The following is an 18,938-nucleotide window of genomic DNA, read 5'->3' on the forward strand; positions in this document are numbered from 1 at the left end:
ACCTTCTATGAAACATCTGACAGGTATTTCATGTGGTAGATTTTTTCTAGATGACCCTCTCAGAGTCAGTCTAGAATACAAGACAGAGAGATGATTAGCTGTTCAACTCAGAATACAATTTAATAATATTTCAGTTTTACCTGCAAAGGAAAACCCTCCATAGATTGTTTCACCTGTTACCATGGATTTACATACTCAGACATTGATTGAAATTAGTTCTAAGCTCTACATTTCTCATACTGTGTGAAATCAAACGATTTTTGTCTGACTGATTTGAAGATAAACTCATTTGCTTGGGGTTTTTTGTTACAGTTAGTGTGAAGTAGAGCTGAGTTTACTATTTCCAGCAGAGACAGGCTTCAGAAGAGAGGACAGAATCTGCATCAGTCCTATAAAGATCATACTGTTCATTAAGAACAATGACTGTGAAGTAGGCTTCATTTTCCATAAGATATTGACAAGATTCCTTAATCCAATGCTTGGTTTATATTTTTTTGCTAGCAGAGAAGACATTAAATATCAACATAAAACTATATTCTGTAGCGATTATAAGCAAAATGAAAATGCTCATCTGGACTGAGAATGCACTGTTCAACATTGAAGAGGCTGGGTCTTACACATGATGTGCTATGGTTATGCTAAAAATACTGAGACCACTTCTCAATGAAGGCTAGAGGGGAATCTGTGTGGGAAATATCATGCCTATAAAATATTTAAATGAAAGAAAACCCCAGTAATGAGAAAAAGTCTGTTTGACAAATCACAAGGCTTTTTCTCTCCACATTTTTTGACATTCTCCACAATATGCAAGGTATTATATATGTTTTCTGTATTGTGCTCAATTTCATAAGAAACAGTGTGATAGACTTTACTTAAAAGTTTCTTTGAAGATCCATAAAGATAAAAGAAAAATGTGGTTTATCCTTCAGCAAGGACTTAAGGTAAAATGCATTATTCGATACACTGCTATAGTTTCACATAATATCGTCTCAGCATCTTTCTTTCCTCCTACGTCCCTTGCACCTGTTTCTCTTGTGTATTCATAAATCTGCTGCTCCAGCATAGTATTTTTTATCCTTTAAAAATCTGTTGAGATTGCTGGTTTAGCAAGCTGAGGAAATAACAATAGATCTTTAAAAAATGTTTTGATTCATTAGATACTGTACCTCATGTTGATTTTTTATGCAATTGCAGAATATGATAGAAATGCACAGATTCTGTTTCGTCCTCATAAACCTCATTCATGGACTAGTTGAATTTGAAACTGTCTTCATCCTCAAAATTACCCATCAGTGCCCCCTGAGGATTGTTCAGTCCCCAAGGACTGAAGGACCCTTGGGTCCTAAAGAACCTTTGTCCTGAAATTCCCAAAGGGTCAAGAAACACGGAGGCATAAAGCTTCCTAGAGATCTGAAGAGAGGGCAGGGTGATTCTGTAAATCTGACCAGTGCAGTAATAACATAGTGCTTAATCAGCCTTTCACATCAGGACAAGCTGTGGGAACAGGTGCTTCAGGGTGTCAGATCTGCAAAAGCCAGATTTGTTAGAACTTCATTTGCTGAATCTGCCTTTTCTGTTATAAGATTAATTGCTTCAACTGATCACAGTGAAGTAGAGCACCATGCACCATGCACCATGCTACAGCTTGTTTGAAAGTTAGTATGTACAGATTCTAAACTAAACAGAATATTTATGCTGATAATTAATTTATATATTTCCAGTGCTTGTAAAATGAAGAAACAGAGATGGCCTTTTTTACACTGAAAATTAGAGTGAAATAATTTGGTTCCTTTTTTGCATACGGTCCAGAACAGCACAAACCAGTCTAAAGTGCATATAAACCCCATTGTCCCATGAGACTTTATCAGACCCTCTACCCTCAGCTCTATAACCTCTCTGCTATAATGAGCATGGTATATTGTTATCCAGTTATTTCTGTCCTATGATCAAAAGCAGCATTTCCCCTGCCACTCCTCCCCCAATCAGCCCTTTCTCTTTTGTTGACTACAGAGCAGTTAAACACTGCTAGTGAAACCTAGGTAGGGATTCCATTTCAGATTAAGCTGTCTAAATGTCAGTGACTATGTAATAGTCGCATGGACTCTGGAATCTTGGTCACATTGTAATCAAAACACAATACAGAAAAGAAGCCTATGGAATGATTATGGTGACAGCACTAGGTGTGTGACTCAGCAACTTAAATATACTGTAGTGGGTTGGAACATCCAGGACATCTGTACTGTGCTGTCAGGCATGACCCAAGATGCAGAGTGAGGACTTGCATGCTTTTGGAGTGTCAGCTGGATTCCAGGCAGGATCAGAGAACCACTTTGGGCATTTAGGTTTGATTCTTGTTATTTATACTGTGAGGGGTTTTGTTTGCTTGTTTTGACTGATTTGACTGTTTTGTTCTGTTTTGCTTCCCCACTAGGCTTGTATTCCGTCTCACAGGCATGTGCATTAGCAGGATGTAGGGAGCTGGGTAGATGTAAAGCAAGGTGTTTCTCAGAAAAGGTGTCAATAAATGGGGGAATCCATGCTCACAGGAAAGGAGGATGTGCATCTGCATGCCCTGTGAAAGGTGTGAAACTGTGGATATATATGGGAATTAGAATGCTTTGGTATTGGTTATAAAAGGTGTTAGATATGTATAGGGGCTTACTGACTTTTTGAGTGTCTGGTATCTAGCGTATGGCTGATATTGATCTTAAACCTCCTGTTCACTCTTTGACAGCTGAATAACATTAATACATCAATAAGCTACTTTAATGCCTGATTTGATTTAAAACAGGTGCAACAAACTGTTTGCTCCTGTGACACATTCCAGCAAGCTCTCTATGGATCACCAAAACAGTGGGCCAAGTCAACAGAGTGCCACAATTTGGCAGATACTATCAAGATCAGACTGCAGTTTTGTAAATCTAACTTTGTCTATATCCTTAAAACACTGTAATGCAACAGCTCATGTAATAATAGAAAAATGTAAGTTGAAGGAGATCTTCTGAAGGTCACCTAGTCCAATGTCCCAGTGTTGCAGGTCTACTTTCAAAATTGATATATAATTGTTCACGACTTTATCCAAAGAATTCCTTAGGATGGAGATTCCATATCGTCTTTTGACAGCTTGTTTCAGTGCTTAGCCAGTTTTATTGCTAAGTACTGCTTCCTTATTGCCTCTGTGATTCTCCATGCTGCAGCTTGTGACGGTGTGGTTTCTTCTGCAAGTCCATGGTAAAAGAGTTTGGCTCTGTCTTCTGCATGACCTCTCTTTAGACAGTGGAAAATTCTAAATACTCTAATGGATATTTTTCTTCTTTTTTCCCTTCTCCTTCTCCTTCTCCTTCTCCTTCTCCTTCTCCTTCTCCTTCTCCTTCTCCTTCTCCTTCTCCTTCTCCTTCTCCTTCTCCTTCTCCTTCTCCTTCTCCTCTCTTTCTCCTTCCTTTTCAGTTTCCATTTTTTCACTCTCCATTTCCCAGCTGAAAAAACAGATTCCAGCCTCTTCTGACCTGGTTCCTTCCTCTCTTCCCTATATGGAGGAAGCCAAAACTGCAACAGGAGTGACAGAATGAATGAATTTTTCTTAGTTTTCTTAGTTTTCAGTGCTATATTCATTGTTTCAACAAAGTTATTAGTATAAATTCTTGCATAAATCTCTCTCTCCCATTTCTCCAAAATACTGTGAAGTAGTTTAGCAATCTGGCTTTGACTCAGATACAAAAAGGGATTTGACCTCTACAGAGGCTAAGAACTATAAGGGATGCATTATTTGACTTTTGAGTGACAATATTAAGCAATAGATTACAGTATGTTGAAAAGACAAATCGAAAGGTGTAAGGGTCTATGTCAAAAACAAGTACCTCTTTACTGTTTTAAAGTCAAGGTCAATATGATCTCAGTGTATTAAAGTGGTTTCTTTTTAGTGAATATAATCTTCTATTAAATAATTTTAGAACAAGATGATTTTTTTTTAATTCCCAGAATTTCACAAAAGAGCACAAACCTCACAAAATGTATTTTAAAAAAAGCTATTACATTGAAAATGGTAGCTCCCACCATCTCATTCAACAACACTTGAACATTATGTACCCTTTTAGAAATGTCTGTCGAAAATACTGTGGGTGCCATTTATCATACCGTGATGTGTCTTCCAAATAACAATGACCCTCCGCAGAAAAAGCTCACATTATGTATTGATGCCACATTAGGAGGCCCTGTGTCCAAGCTGTCAGGAAAACTAATAAATAGCTAATACACTACACTTTCAGAATTATTGGCTTTGAGTACAAATGTTGAAGGACACTTCAGCTTAGTAAGCAAAGGAACGATCCTTTTTTAAATTTTTTTTTCTGAAATAGAAAATTGAAGAAAACAATAAACTAATCAATGTAGATTACACTAGAAAAATATACTGGAGTAAATGACAACAGACTTCTTTGCATTCAAAGTTAAATTCAACAAATATACTGCTTAGGAATTGTATAACATTAACAGATATCTTAAATTGAGTCAACAACTTTCATAACATTGTAGAACAGCAAAAGTCCCATACTTTTAAGGCACTGAGTAACTCCATTTCTCACTGAAGTCAGCAGGAGGTAATGACAATCAAAACATTGACAAATTCCATTTCTAATACAAAGATAGCAGCATGAAACCCTAAAAAAAAAGATATTTTTTTCACACCTATTACCACAGAAGTTTCATGCAAGTTCCATAAAATTCTGTCTTACAGTTTGAATGAAGGCGCATAAATCTTAATTTAAACTTGCGTGTTTGTATCTGATGCTGATTAAAAAGAGCCCTTTCTTTAATTGTAGATTAAAGCTCAACTCTGCAATAATCATGCTAAACCAGTCAATAACATTAATTCTTGGATCAGATTCTGATACTCCACAGCAAATTTGTAATGGTTCAGTGCAAAGAAGTCATAAAGCTGATTCATTAAGTTCCTGAGGATTCCCTATAGAGCAATTGTAATGGTGTATATTTTGGGCTTATGCCCAGAGAAAGATCCCTCATAAAATGGGGTTAGTCAAAGATCTCTTGCTGCCAGAATAAGCCTATAGGCGGTGAGTAAAAGCACAAAAATAACCTTAATGTGGGTGACATTATATTCATGACTGGACTGAATTACAGCCAAATCTCTTCTGAGAAAATGAGACAGGCATCCAGTTACCCCTCAGGCTCAGCAAAACAAGGTTACCAGATCTTGTCACGTAAGTAGATGTGATCATTTTCTGTATTCTTTTAAATTATCTGGAAACTTAAAAGAATTGAAATGGCAAAACATGCTTGTCATGATGAATCTAAGGTCTAATTTATAAAATCTTAATAAGGTATCTAAAATTCTTATAACTCTTAATAGTGCAATAGCTGCTGCTAGTATTTTATCCTCAAAATTAAAAGATCAGTAAATTCATTCATTAATGTCTTAACAATCTTATTATTTTCTTTGAAAAATAAGTGTAAAAGATATTATCACTTCTTCCGGCTTCATTGATTTACATTTTCACTTCATAGATTTCAAAGAGCTTTTCACCTGCTTTAATTTCCTTCTAAGTCCTTCAATACTTCCATTAGCAAATCTGAGAACATTAGTCTGGTGAGTTTTATTTTCTTTTATTTCAGTGCTTTAAATTTTGTAAGGTTACTTTTTTTTTGTTTGGGTTTTTGTCCCCTGTTCCAGTTCAGACTGTCCAAAGTTTATTGAATTTTGACTACATTTTCAGCTTTTATTTTCTAGTTTGTGAATAATTTCTGCTTCTAACCTTTTATACATATACATACAAATTTACACACAAACATAAACATAGACATACATATATAATAATTTAAATAAATTTGGATTAGAGTCTACTTGTCATATATATGAGATGGCAGACTCACTCTGACTATCTTAATTTCTGTGATATATCTAAGCTATAACTTTAAATTCCATCGGTAGTGATAGAGAAAGATAAACACTTCCACAAAATTACTCTTTAAGTTAAATTGTTAAGGAATAAGGTTCAATACAAGCAAAAATCAGGTTTCTAAAGTTTTGTTAATTTCCCTCTATTGCAAAATTAACCTTGTGATTAATTTCCCCAATTTACAAAGAAACTATTTATATTCGACAAGAATTTTCCCTTCTGAGCTGGAACAAATTCACTTGCTTCCTTAATAGAGCAGCTCATACAAGCTCCTTGCTCTCAGCTGAGAGATTGAAAATTTCTTGTGAGTAAATGAGTATTTTATTGCTTTGAAGTGTTATTTGCAATTGGTGACTGATGCTTCTTTTTATGAGTTGTTGGTTGTTTTTTTTTCCAGATGTTAAACTGGGTTTTGATTCAGCTTTCACTGGCCTATACTTTGAATGAAGAGTTCTAATTACTGTGAATTTTAAAAACCCTTCTGGTGTGTCAGTTTCAAAGCCATGAAGCTCTGAAAAAGTGTTATCATCTTCCTTGTTTCTTGTTCTTTTCTTTTTCGAAAGGGAAGTTGTTTAGTAGAAGGAAACTAGACTATTCAAAGTAGCTTCAGATGGTGGCATTTTGGTATCAACAACCAAGTGCATGGAAGAGATATATTGCCAAATCAGATGTTTTGTTCTTAGAATACTGATAAAATCTGCTGAAAATGTTGCAATAGTGTTGATAGTACTTTGGGAAACTAGAAAGTTCCAGTAACCATGTAAACTTCTGTAGGCATACAGAGATTGTGCTACTAGATCAAACCATTGAATCAATAACCCAACAGCAACAGGTGGTAGGAAATATGAAGTGGACTAAAACCAACTGATCATACTTGTAATTTAAAAAATAAATTTATTTGATAATACTGGATAGTTTGTAGCTGTAATTTGCTCACATTAACACAACCAGGCTTGTTATTTCACTTGTTTAACAAGAGACAAAAATTGTATGCTTGAGACAAAAATGTCCAGCCCCAGAGCAGCAAGGGACTCTGGGCTCAGCCTCTTTCTTTCCTCTTGAAGGGCTGTAAATAGGTAACTGCACCATAAAATCGAGAAAAAGGAAACAATTTTCCTCTGGGATTAAATAATGACATATGTTTTCCCCTGAAAAGACATACGATGTTGAAATATCCCAGATAAACTAATATTCTCAAAAGCCTAACATACCTGTCCTTTTTATATTTACTGTTTAGAAATATGGAACAAGTTTGGAACAGGAGTGGTATGATTTTTCACAGTACTGTGGCTACTTTGTTCTGTATCCTATTAGTATTATGTACTTCATTGAGTTACATTAGTCCCTGTTCCTGAGCCAGTCTGATGGGATCTACTAAATAATTTCTCAATTTCTCCCTATAAAAACTGAATTGAATATATATATTTTCATTACCTTGGAAAGAAATTTGATGTTGAATCAGAAATAACTGATCTTGAATTTGGGAAGACTCCTTGATTGTACAGAGAACAAACCCCTCTTTTTGCTCAAAAGTAAACTGGTCTCTACCCAACAGTGATGAAGACAGTGCCCTTCCCTCCTTACCCTCTCACAGTAGTGATATACTATTATTAGCTGTTAGTATAAAAGTGGTTTGACTCTGAAACAGATGGGACTCAGAAATCTCTTCTGCTTTGGTAATGTTTTTTTCATAATTATTCAATTAAATATTTTTGCATTTGTTGAGGGCTACTTTCAGTACCTGTAGCTTGGCGTGCAGCTGCAGTTTGAGCTGAGGGTTGAGCTCTGGGTGTTGGAGCCCCAGGCAAGAGGCTGTGAACTGCTGACCCTTTGCAGAATCAAGGGCACAGGGACCTGTGGCCCAGCCAGGTGACAGGGCACTCAGAGACACAGCAGAAGACAAGGAAGCCCAGGGAGTCCTTTGTTCAAGGACCCTCCTCAGAGGCTCCAACTTGACCTGTTATTCTGTTATTGCACCATGATTAAATTATTTCAATGATCCAGGTGTCTGAGATTCTGCAGTGAAAATCCTGGTGTTGAGCCAGTATGGAAACCTGGTCTGACTGTGTGAGAGTGGGGTGTGTAGGGTGTCAGGTCGGGCAGCTGTCAGCTGCCTGGAGCCGCCTGCTGTGGAGGGACCTCGGTCCCAGCAGTGACACTCTCAGGTGGCGGGAGTGTGACTGCCAGAGTGACTCCTGGGTGGTCAGACAGGGAAGTTTCCTTAACATAGTGTCATCTAAAATTACAGTGATATTTTATGACCCACATCATTTATCATCTACATGCTTTCTTTGTTGGGAAGCTTGGCAGGGAGAAATAGGATCTCCAGCCCAAGACAATGAATCTGCTGGTAGAGTTGCTCTGTTCCCATCCGATATAGGTGCTCTCAGACTGTCCTGTTTATTACTAAATATGTGAGCTGGTCTAGGATCCTTATTATTTTCACTTCATTTGTAAGCCTTAAGCCAACCTTCAGATCCCCTGCTCTTTGAGGTAAAGTGCTTCCTGCTATTCCTTTTGGTGTTCTTAATTCAAATTGTAGTGGATTTGTTGTCATATTTTCCAATGAACATATATAGACTAACAGGCAGCCTCTCAGTAATTGCAATGTTTTTTAGGAAAATTAAACTTTGAGTTAATCTTAACTTTATAGTGGTCATTTAAGCTTTCTTTGTTTTAAGCTGTCTTCCAAGAAAGGAGGGAATTAAGTCAGGTCACTGTTTTTAACTCACAAATGGCATTTAGATACTCACCTCCTATAGTTCAAGAAAAAGTAGCGGGTATTTTGAAGACAATGTGCCTTTGACAAAAGGAGCAATTGAAATTTTGCTGGTTGTGCCTCACTGGTAAGCTCAGCACTTGGAAGTCACAGTTGTCTTGCAAATGTGAAACTAGGTAACATTTGGCATGGTAGGTTTCATTCTGGTTTAATTTGTTGTATTTCAGTGTTACACATCACCGTAGATGATTTTGAGCTATAAAGTAATGCACAATGATTTGAAATTATTTGTGAAGGGATTTTACAGTAAAAACATGTTTCCTTCTGTCATACAGTGTTACACAATATGAAAATGTGAAGTACAATGATGATAAAAAACTAACATAGTATTTTCTGTCACTCAGGCATACAATGGTTTTCCAGGTAGAGCAGAGCCTTAGGCCACCTTCAAGGAATATTTGCCTCTGGCATTTCTCATGTTATTGTCTTCTGTTTGACAGTGAGCAGTACCAAGCCTGAATATCGTGAAAAATTATAAATATTGTAACTATTTGCAATTTTTATATCCTTTCTTTTGCACTTGAAAGACATTACTGAATTTATTACAGGTTGTGAACTGAAAAGCAATGACTAGAGCAGATACTAACAAAACCAAAATATAAAGCCTAATTTTTCACCGAAACCCTTTCTGGAACTAAATATTCAACCTATCTTATTTTTGAAATCATTAACAGTTTGTCCACATTAAAAATCATAGGAAGATGAAATTAATGGCAATACTGTTCCTTAACATTGCTCAGACAGACAGGAAAATTTACTAACATATTTTTCATCCTAAAAAATGGGTTTTTTTTAAAAACATGTGTGTATATATATATATGTGTGTATATATATATATATATATATATATATATATATATACAAAGCAACAACAAAACAAACTAAGCTTAAATTTATATGACCTGTACATTTTGAATTAGACTTGAAATTTCATTGCTGATTATTTCTCAGAAAGAAAGCAAAATCAGTCTTCCATATGATTCAGTCTTTTACCTTCCCTTTTTAAAATAACAAATCAAAATAATCTATCGCACATGATCTGAATCATATGTATATCATTGAGAGATAGGGAAAATATTAGATAAGACAGGAAAATAATGGAAAACCACAAATTAGAAAGAATTACTTATTACACTAGAGAGAAAGAAGTCCTGAATGATATTGCATCTTTATCTGAAGCACTGGTATTCAATTTAACGAGAAAATTTGGAGAACATAAAGACTAAAAGAAAATAAGAGATGACAATTTGCTGAAAATTTTACTATGAATCTGCAGTCAGGCCTACACCACATAACCAGTAATGTTCCTCATAAAACTAGCAATGAAAAATTCTTTTGAATACAGCATTTTGTTACCATTAAGCTAAAATCCACAGCTAAAAATACTGCTGTGGGTCCTATGACTGTTGCAAACAGAGTAATAGGGATAAATCAAAAGGAACCAAGAAATAAATTGCAAAATGGTCATGAATTTGTGCAGAGAGATAATTGAGTGTAGGCAGGAAGGAGACATGAATAGCCCAATATTTATAATTAATTAAGGTTACTGATTAATACTTCTTCCATGATTCCATTAAAGTCTATTGCCAATTTTTGCTCTATGAAGACATGATTATCATATCAAACAGCTTAATGGAGAAGAGGCTCAGTCATTCCATGGACACTAGATAGATGGTAGATAAACAGAAACTTCCAGAAATGAAAGGCACTTATTCGAGGGTCTAATTGATAAGATATATTTCTGGAATTAATGATATTGGCTTAAAAAAAATAAAATTAAAACAAAAGGTGCAGAACTCTTTTATGACTAGTTGGTGTCTCTGAAGTAGTAAAGACTCTAAAAGAAAACTGCAACGTGTATTTGGAGAATCTCTATAAAGACTGTTCAAAATTCCTAGAACAGGAGGTAAGAAAGAGAAATGGAATATTATTAGGAAGATGAAATGAATGAGTGATTAGATTATTATCATACAAATGGCTAGGTAGCTCTATAATACTTGTAGGTGTTTTTAAAAATCCAATACCTCATATCCAATCAGTATTTCAAACATTAATCAGAGGTAGGACCTGTAACTGATTCCCTTTCACCAAAGGAGGTTCATTACAGAGCTTGATTGTAATATTAGAACTGCCACTGAGATGTACCAGACTTAAATCTGAAGTGTCTTGTCTGCTAGAGCAAGAAATCAAAGCCTGTGATTTCATTAATGCATGTTATTAATTTTTTATTCTAATTGTAAGTGGTTTTCTGCTGGAAATATAAACATGGTAGGAATATTTTAATGTTAGAAGTAGATTTCATAAAAATATACTCTCTCTCACACATGATTTAAATATCTTAAATAATTAAAAAAAATATTTAAAGTAATAAACTGCTTGCAATGAGGTTGACTCATTCTTTTGGAAGCTTGGCAAAAGAGACTGGAAGGATTGCTGGCTCAAAACATTTCGGGTGCGAGTATGGGGGAAAGTCAGGACTTGCTCAGTTGAGATGATGCCCTGCTCTGCACACCCCACATCCCCAGGGTGTATTCCAGCCCTGCAGTGGCTGCCAATCCCTGGCACGCTGGAGACAATGCTCCACACCTGCCCCTGGAGCCCCACACCAGCTCCTGAGTGGCTGAATGAGCAGAAGTCTCACCTGGGAGGAGGAACCAGGAAAGCCAAAGGGTACTTAAGCCAAAGCATGAAGGGAGTACATATCTTGACCCCATCCCCTCTTGGAATTTCTGTTGGCAGAACACTGCTGGAACCAGGACTGGTAGCTATACTTGTTCTTTCCTGTATATTTTCTCTCTTTCTTCTCATTCCCTGTTCTCGGTGTTCTGACTAACATAAAATCAGACAGGTTTGAAGTTTGCTAAGTTAAATGGGCCAAATTAATGCTTTGTGAAATGCTTTATGTTGATTGAATGCTTCTCCAAACTTTTGCCAAGGTTCTCTGATTTTGTGAAGTTGCCAGTAAAGTTTTTTTGTTGTTCTGACCTCTTGGGAATATCTTGTCAGTATTTCTCCGGTGCATCTAACTCAGAGTACATAAAAAACCATAGGCCTTTTTTAAGAGGCTTGTCAAGCAAGGTTTTGGGGCCTTACAGCCATTCTTAGCACAAGGACAAAAAACTGGTGGCTTTGTGTTATATTTTATGTGTATTTTGTTCAATATTTTATACAACATAATATATAAGGATTCCTAGAAATACAGAGGATTCTACTGTCCTTGTCAAATGCCATAATAGCAAATGCACAGCTAATTTTCTTATCTCCTTTAAGCCCAACTTCAACTCCTTTTCAGAAGAATGTCTTGTCTGAATAGGAATATTTTACTAGTGTTTAAATAAAAGTTTCTCTTTGCTGTAACTTGAATGCTGGCATATAGAGTAGGGCTGGGATGGAATTAACTTTCCCCACAGCAGTGCTTACAGCGCTGTGCTTTGTAGCCAGAATGGTGTTGATATCACACGTCTGTTTTGGTTATTCCTGAGCAGTGCTCATACAGCATCAAGGCTGTCTCTCCTGTCACTCCGCAGCCCTGCTCCAAAGGCCAGTAGGCTGGGGGTGTGCAAGAGCTTGGGTGGAGATATGGCCAGGATTGCTGACCCAAACTGACCCAAAGCTTATTCCATATCATATCATGTTGTGTTCAGCAACAAAAGCTAAGTGAAAGGAGGAGGAGGGTGGTATTTGTAATTAAGGTGTTCATATTCAGAAGCAACTGCTGGACATTCTGAGACCCTACTTCCCGAGATGTGACTCGCAGCAGATCAATTGCTGTTGGCAAGTTGAAAATACTTTTGTTGTTGTTGTGGTTGCTATTTTCCTTTGCTATGCTTTTCTTCCTTAAACTGACACTATTTTGATACACAAGGTTTTCTTTCTCCCCTGCAGAGGAGGTGAGTCAGAAGTTAGTTTGTGGACACCTGGTGGCTATCCAAGATCAGCTCACCACAGTCCTTTTTGGTGACTGAGGTGGGGTGCTTGAAAATTTGAGAGAAGGACAGTAACTGGGAGAGGTAATAGGTACAGTATGGATCAACCATTGCCAGAAAGCAGAATAGTTGTGGAGATTTTCTTTACTTGTGTGTGATTATGATGAAGATGCAAGGGGTGAAGTATGTGTAACTAGTCCCACTTTGTTGGTGTTAAGATGTTATTTTGACATAGGTGGAGGAGACTATTTTTGCTAAATATATATAATTTCCATGGCAAGGTTTTTGGTAGTGCAGAGGCTACAAGAGTGGCTTTTGTGAAAAGACACCAGAAGTTGCTCCCATGTCAAAGTTCCATCTGGTCCCAAGATAGCCCTACTGCCAGCAAAGGATGAGCCCATCAAAAGTGTTGGTATTACCTCTGTGATATTTAGAAAGGGTAAAAACCAGGAGAGAGAAGTCATAAAATTTGAGAGAAATGGTTCTGCCAACACCAAGGTCAGGGAAGAAGTATGGGGAAGAGATGATACAGGAGCCAGAGCAGATATTCCACTGAGGCCCATGGTGGAGGAGAGGTCCACCTGCAACCCATGGAGGATCACACACTGGAGCAAGTGTTTGTGCCCAGAGGACACGGTGACCCCATGGAAATCTCACACCAGAGCAAGTTTTCATACGGGAGCTGGGAACCCACTGGTGACTCCCACTGGAACTGTCACTTCCTGAAGGACTCTACCCATGGAAAGAGCACATGCTGGAGCAGTTCATGAGGAACCACATCCTGTGGGAAGGACTTGTTGGCAAAGTTTGTGGAGAACTGTCTCCCATGGGTGGGATGCCATGCTGGAGGAGGGGAAGGGTGTGAAGAGGAAGAAGCAGCAAAAAAAGTGTGACAAACTGATCATAACCCCCTTTCCCAGTCCCCCTACACTGCTTAGGGAAGAGGGAGGAGGTAGATGAGTCAGGAGTGAAGATGATACTGGGAAGAAGGGGGTGGAGGGAATTTGGTTTTTGTTTTGTTCTTATTTTTCACCATCTAAAATAAAATCATGCTAATTCTGTCTTAATTACTTTACCCCATAGGTGGTTTTATATATATATATAGATGTAAACTTGGATGGGCTATCATTCGACAAAGGATGACTGTGCACATGCAAGTACTGACAGCACACATTGCAAAGAAGAGTAAAGGTGTAAGAATGCATGAGAAATATACCTCACATTTTGTGATTTAATGTGCTGAATCAGATCTTCACCTTCACCTTTAAATCAGTTCATAAAAGACTACATGGAAATCTTTGGATTTCTCTGACTCACTACTCATATGCACCTGCCTTAATCATACCAATGGTTCATGACCAACAGAAAGGCCAAACTGCATGAGTAGACTCAATCTACTTTTCACACTTATTTTAACATGTTAGCAAGTATATTATTCTAACTTTAGTAGATGGGTGAGGATTAACAAAAATGTTTTCAGCTTTCTACAGAAAAAAGTAAGAAGGATACATATATCTTACAATAATATATTCAAGCATTTTTTTAAAGAAGTAGACTATACAACTATTATATGGCAAGAGTAAAAATAACAATACCTGAATGTTCAGTTTAAAATTCTGTTGTAGCAGCTCTGTTGAAGGACTAGGTATGTTAGCCTCATGTCATACATTTTATGTAGCTCAAATTCTGAATGCCATAACTGAATATATTGGGTTTGCATGGCCAGGTTTTGGTACTGGGGGAACTACAGGGTGGCTTCTGTGAGAAGCTAGCAGAAGTTTCCTCTGTGATTGGCAGAGTCAGTGCCAGAAGGCTCCAGAATGGACATGCTGCTGGACAAGGCTGTGCCAATCACAAATGATGGTAACGCTTCTGTAATAATGCATTTAAAAAGAAACAAGTTATTGTGCAGTTGCAGTTGTGTCCAGAGAAGAGCAGAGTGAGAATATGTGAGAGGAACAGCCCTGCAGACACCAAGATCATTGGAGAAGGAGGGAGAGGAGGTGCTCCATGTGCCAAAGGAGACCATAATGAAGCAAATGTACCCTTGCAGGCAATGAAAGTTCATGGGGATGCACAAATCCACCTGCAGCCACTGCAGTAGCCCATGCCAGAGCATGGGCTCAGGTGGGTGCCTGAGAGAGGGCTGTGAACCTGTGGGAGGCCTGTGCTGGAGAAGGTTCCCAGCAGAGACCTGCAGACCTGTGGAGAGAGAAGCCCACACCACAGCAGGTTTCCTGGTAGGGCTTGTGTCCATGTGGGGGACCCATGCTGGAGCAACCTGTCCTCGAAGGACTGCATCCCTGGAAGAGTGACAGACACTGCAGAGGTTTGTGAAGAACTGTTGCCCATGGGACGGGCTTATGCTAGAGGAGTCCATGAGTTAGAGGACTGTCTCTGCTGGGAGGGACCCCACACTGGAGCAGGAGAAGGACTCTTCTCCCTGGGCAGCAGCAGGAACATGTGGTGAACTAACCACAACCCCCATTTCCCATCTTTCTGTGCTTCTAGAGGGGAGGAAGTAGAGCTTGCGAAGGAGGGAGGGGTGGGGGTGAAGGTGTTTTTAAGATTTCTTTTACTTGTTATTATTCTGCTCTGATTTTCTTAGTGATTAATTCAGTTAATATCCCAAATTCAAGCCTGTTTTCCCTGTGATAGTATTTGGTGAGTGATCTCTCATGGATCTTATCTCAACCCATGAACTCTTTGTTACATTTTCTCCCCCCTGTTCAGTTGCAAAGAGATAGAGTGGCTTTGGTGGATACCTGGTGTCCAGACAGTCAATTCACTACACTAATTTGAAACACTTGGAACTGGATATGAAATAGAACTTAAGTGTTTGAGAGCACACCAATTCTGGCAGATGTAGAGTTTTTTGCTATTTATCACAGCACTGAGTGAATGTCACACAGAATTAGCAGCACCTATAATTTGTTATCTGCAATGCAATATTGCACTTCATTGTAAATTCTTCATTGTAGTCTGTGATTTTGTTGCAGTGGGTAATGTTGTCCTTTGCTTTTTGTTCAACAGTTGGGGTAAGGCTCCATCTCTAAAAGAACATGGTAGTCTTGAAACAGATGCAGAAAACCCCCAAAAAACAAGTGAATAAACAAAACTCAAAAAAGATACTTCACCTTTTATTATTCCCTGATAGACTTAAGTTTCAATGGACTCATCACATCTCAGAGTGGACAAGCACTGCAGCAAAGTGGAATTCTACAACCATATTGGTAAGGTGCTACAGGTTTACAAAGGTAAGGATTTGACTCGCTTTTCTGTCACTGCAAGATTAGAACAGCCATTAACTTAACAGAAGCTCCTGTACTCTTTAGAAAGGCTTGGAGTCATCTCATTATGGACTGCTACTATTCAGAATTTTGTTGGTCTATGGTGTTTTACACTGTATTGGATCTAACGTGGCTAGCTATTGTGCTTCAGTGTGCATTGGCACTAGAAATATTATTTGAGAATGAAGGTTCTCTGACAACATGTGTTTCATCACCATCAAAAATGAAATTTACTATTTTTGTTTCCAGCTATGAACCTGAGAGTTCTCATCTTGTATTGCCATCCTTGCTTCTTTTATATACTTACTACCACTGAGGCAGACAAATACAATTGCAGAGAACATAGGAGGGAAAAGATAGGAAAGAAGGAGACACAAGTGCAGCTAATATTTGAAAAAAAAGTTATTTGTTGCAAAACACGAGCAAACTGAATTAAAAACAATGATATATCTTTCATCATTAAAACTTTACTTTTAGAATTAAAATCAGAATTCACATTTTCCTAGTCTCTGATGCTTATCTCTTCTGAACAGAAGTCATAGAATCAAGGACTTGATCATCCACATGGGTGGCTTCCAAGTCAGCATATTCTAACTCCTGGTGCTGTGCAGGACACCCCAAGAATCACACCATGTGCCTGAGAGTGTTATCCAAACACTTCTTGAACACTGTCAGGCTGGTAATGTGGCCACTTCCCTAGGAAGCCTGTTCCGGTGCTTAACCACCTTCTGGGCGAAAAACCTGTTCCTGATATCCAGCCTAAACCTCTTCTGATTCAGCTTTATGCCATTTTTGAGTACTGTCACTTCTCACCAGGGAGAAGAGATTGGTTTCACTTGCCCTCACGAGGAAGTTGTAGACTCTGGTGAGGTGTCACCTCAGCCACTCCTCGTAAGTCTTCCCCTCCAGATCCTTCCTTATGGTCCTCCTTTGGATGGTCTCTAACAGCTTAATGTCTTTCTTATATTGTGGTGCCTCAAACTGCACACATTATTCAAATTGAAGTTGCACCAGTGCAGAGCAAAGTTTGACAATTGTGTCCTTTTCCTGGCTGGTGATGTTGCGCTTAATGCACCCCCAGTCTCTAGGCTTTTGATAGGAGAGGGGAAAATAAAGCAGGACAAAATGCAACTGATGTAATTTCATGATGTAACTTTCTTTCTCTGCATACCATTTCAGATGTAAAAAGGAGGCAGGGAACAGCTGTATTTCAATTTTTACCTGTGAGGATGAAGACAGATGTCTCGGTACTTAGTACTCTAGCACCTCGAAATAATGTGCATAAGGCAAGAGAAGTAGCAAAGAAAAGAGAGGGATATCTAAGCCAGAACTTTCATAAAAATACATAATGAATAAAAGTATACTTGCTATCTTTGTTTCTGTCAAAATACCTCAGACTTACCGTGGCATTTTCTCTCTCTTGCCCTGCACTTCTGGCATCTACAGATTGCCATTAACACCACATTATTAAAAGAAAAGCTGTGAGAAGTCTTGGTGAAAGGAAAATATGAGTTGTTGAGGGAGACAAAGGAAGCAGTGCCAACACAAAGTGAAACCGGAGATTGTAGTGCTTGTAGCTAAAAGAGCCCTCTGTTGCCACTGAGGCTGTTTCAAGCTGCAGCTTCCTTCTGACTTTCAAGATACAGCAGCCTTAGGAACTAGAGGAATTTGTGAGGACTGCATTCATGAAGTTATACTGTGAGGTGCAAAGATGGTTAAGCTGGAAGAAGGACTTGGAAAGGAAAGGAATGATACAGAGGGAACAAGTTCTAGGCATCAAAACATGTCTTGTAATTATTTAGAATATGGCACTGTATTCAGATGGGAAAGAAGAAAGGAAAACTATAGAAACCAAATGTAACAAAGTGTGACAGCAATCAGTTTCTAGAAAGAGTATGACTAAATTCCTGTCTTTACAGCAATAATTTTAGATCCTTATTAATATATCACTTCCTTTACAGGATACTTCCCTTTAAAAAGGAAAAATGAATATTTTCTACTCCTTTCCTGCCCTCTCTGCACCCGCCTGGCACCAGAAAAAAAGATACGTTAATAGGAAACTAAGAATTAACATGTTCTAAACATGCATATTTGGAAAAAAGTTATTACAGTTATCCTTGAAGGTACTGATTACTCAAGATAGTTAACCTGTTGTGTCTCCTGGAAATAGTCTTCACTTGCAGGTTCAGGCCCACAAGTTTCAGAGTTACTAATGAGCTTAGGATGGAGGGAGAGAGGATCATGTGGGAATATGGACAGTCAAACCATAATTCTGCCCTGTTATGAATCCCAGCAATGCTATACTGTCATGAATAATAAATACTCCATCTGAATCTAGATTAAATGCAGAGGTTTGTCCCTGTCAGGCAAGAAAAAGGTACTGAGACAAAACATAGTCTAGGAAAAGAGAAAATCTTTATCTAGGTGGACAAACTGTGTGTCCAGCATACTCATAGTAAAGATACATTTAAAATAAGTAGTCTGTGACTAAAATGAAAGTCTAGGAAGATTACAAAGGGCTTTGAAAACAATGACTTGTGCCAAGTGTCTTAGGATAAATGACTATTTTGATAATTTCTTTAAGTGGAGCATTTCAATGTCAGTGTGTTCCCTTTTGAAATGGAACATTTTGATTGCTCAATCTGAGTTTATTTTCTTCTGTGGAATGTAATTCACATTATATAAAAACAGAATTAAATGTAATTCATAATCTTCTATCTAAATACATTTTTTTAAAATTGGTGACAATTATTTTACATACATTTGTAAAAACACAACAAAATTTGAACTCACAGAGTTTTGTAAAATCAGAAATCTGTCTTCTGTTTGTTTCAAATTTATAAAAAATACTGTCATAATAACCCAGAGCAATTATTTGCAGCCTTTACATTTTCCAGTGTTCATGGAACACCATGGAGTCTAGTCAGTTCTCCAAGCTCTTGGTCCAAGAGCAAGTAACACCAGTTTCCAAGAGCTATCCAGAAAAATAAAAACACTAAAATAAAAAAATACCCTAAGGGAGCAAGAGTGC

General features: G+C 37.8%; 2 long non-coding RNA genes across 2 annotated transcripts; both read left to right on the forward strand.

The window, feature by feature from the left end:
- Positions 1-2,226: 2,226 nt before the first annotated feature.
- On the forward strand, positions 2,227-3,877 carry LOC146444609 (uncharacterized). Its single transcript, XR_014849926.1, has 3 exons — positions 2,227-2,342; positions 2,432-2,581; positions 3,477-3,877. It is a non-coding gene; the product is annotated as an uncharacterized LOC146444609 (long non-coding RNA).
- A 7,498-nt stretch (positions 3,878-11,375) lies between these two features.
- LOC146444610 (uncharacterized) lies at positions 11,376-18,482 on the forward strand. The gene is made up of 3 exons (XR_014849940.1): positions 11,376-11,452; positions 15,651-15,874; positions 17,869-18,482. It is a non-coding gene; the product is annotated as an uncharacterized LOC146444610 (long non-coding RNA).
- Positions 18,483-18,938: the final 456 nt, after the last annotated feature.

Source organism: Lichenostomus cassidix, chromosome 1 (genome assembly GCF_008360975.1).
Source record: "Lichenostomus cassidix isolate B80296 chromosome 1, HeHo_3.0, whole genome shotgun sequence".
In the NCBI taxonomy this organism is placed as follows: Eukaryota; Metazoa; Chordata; class Aves; order Passeriformes; family Meliphagidae; genus Lichenostomus; species Lichenostomus cassidix.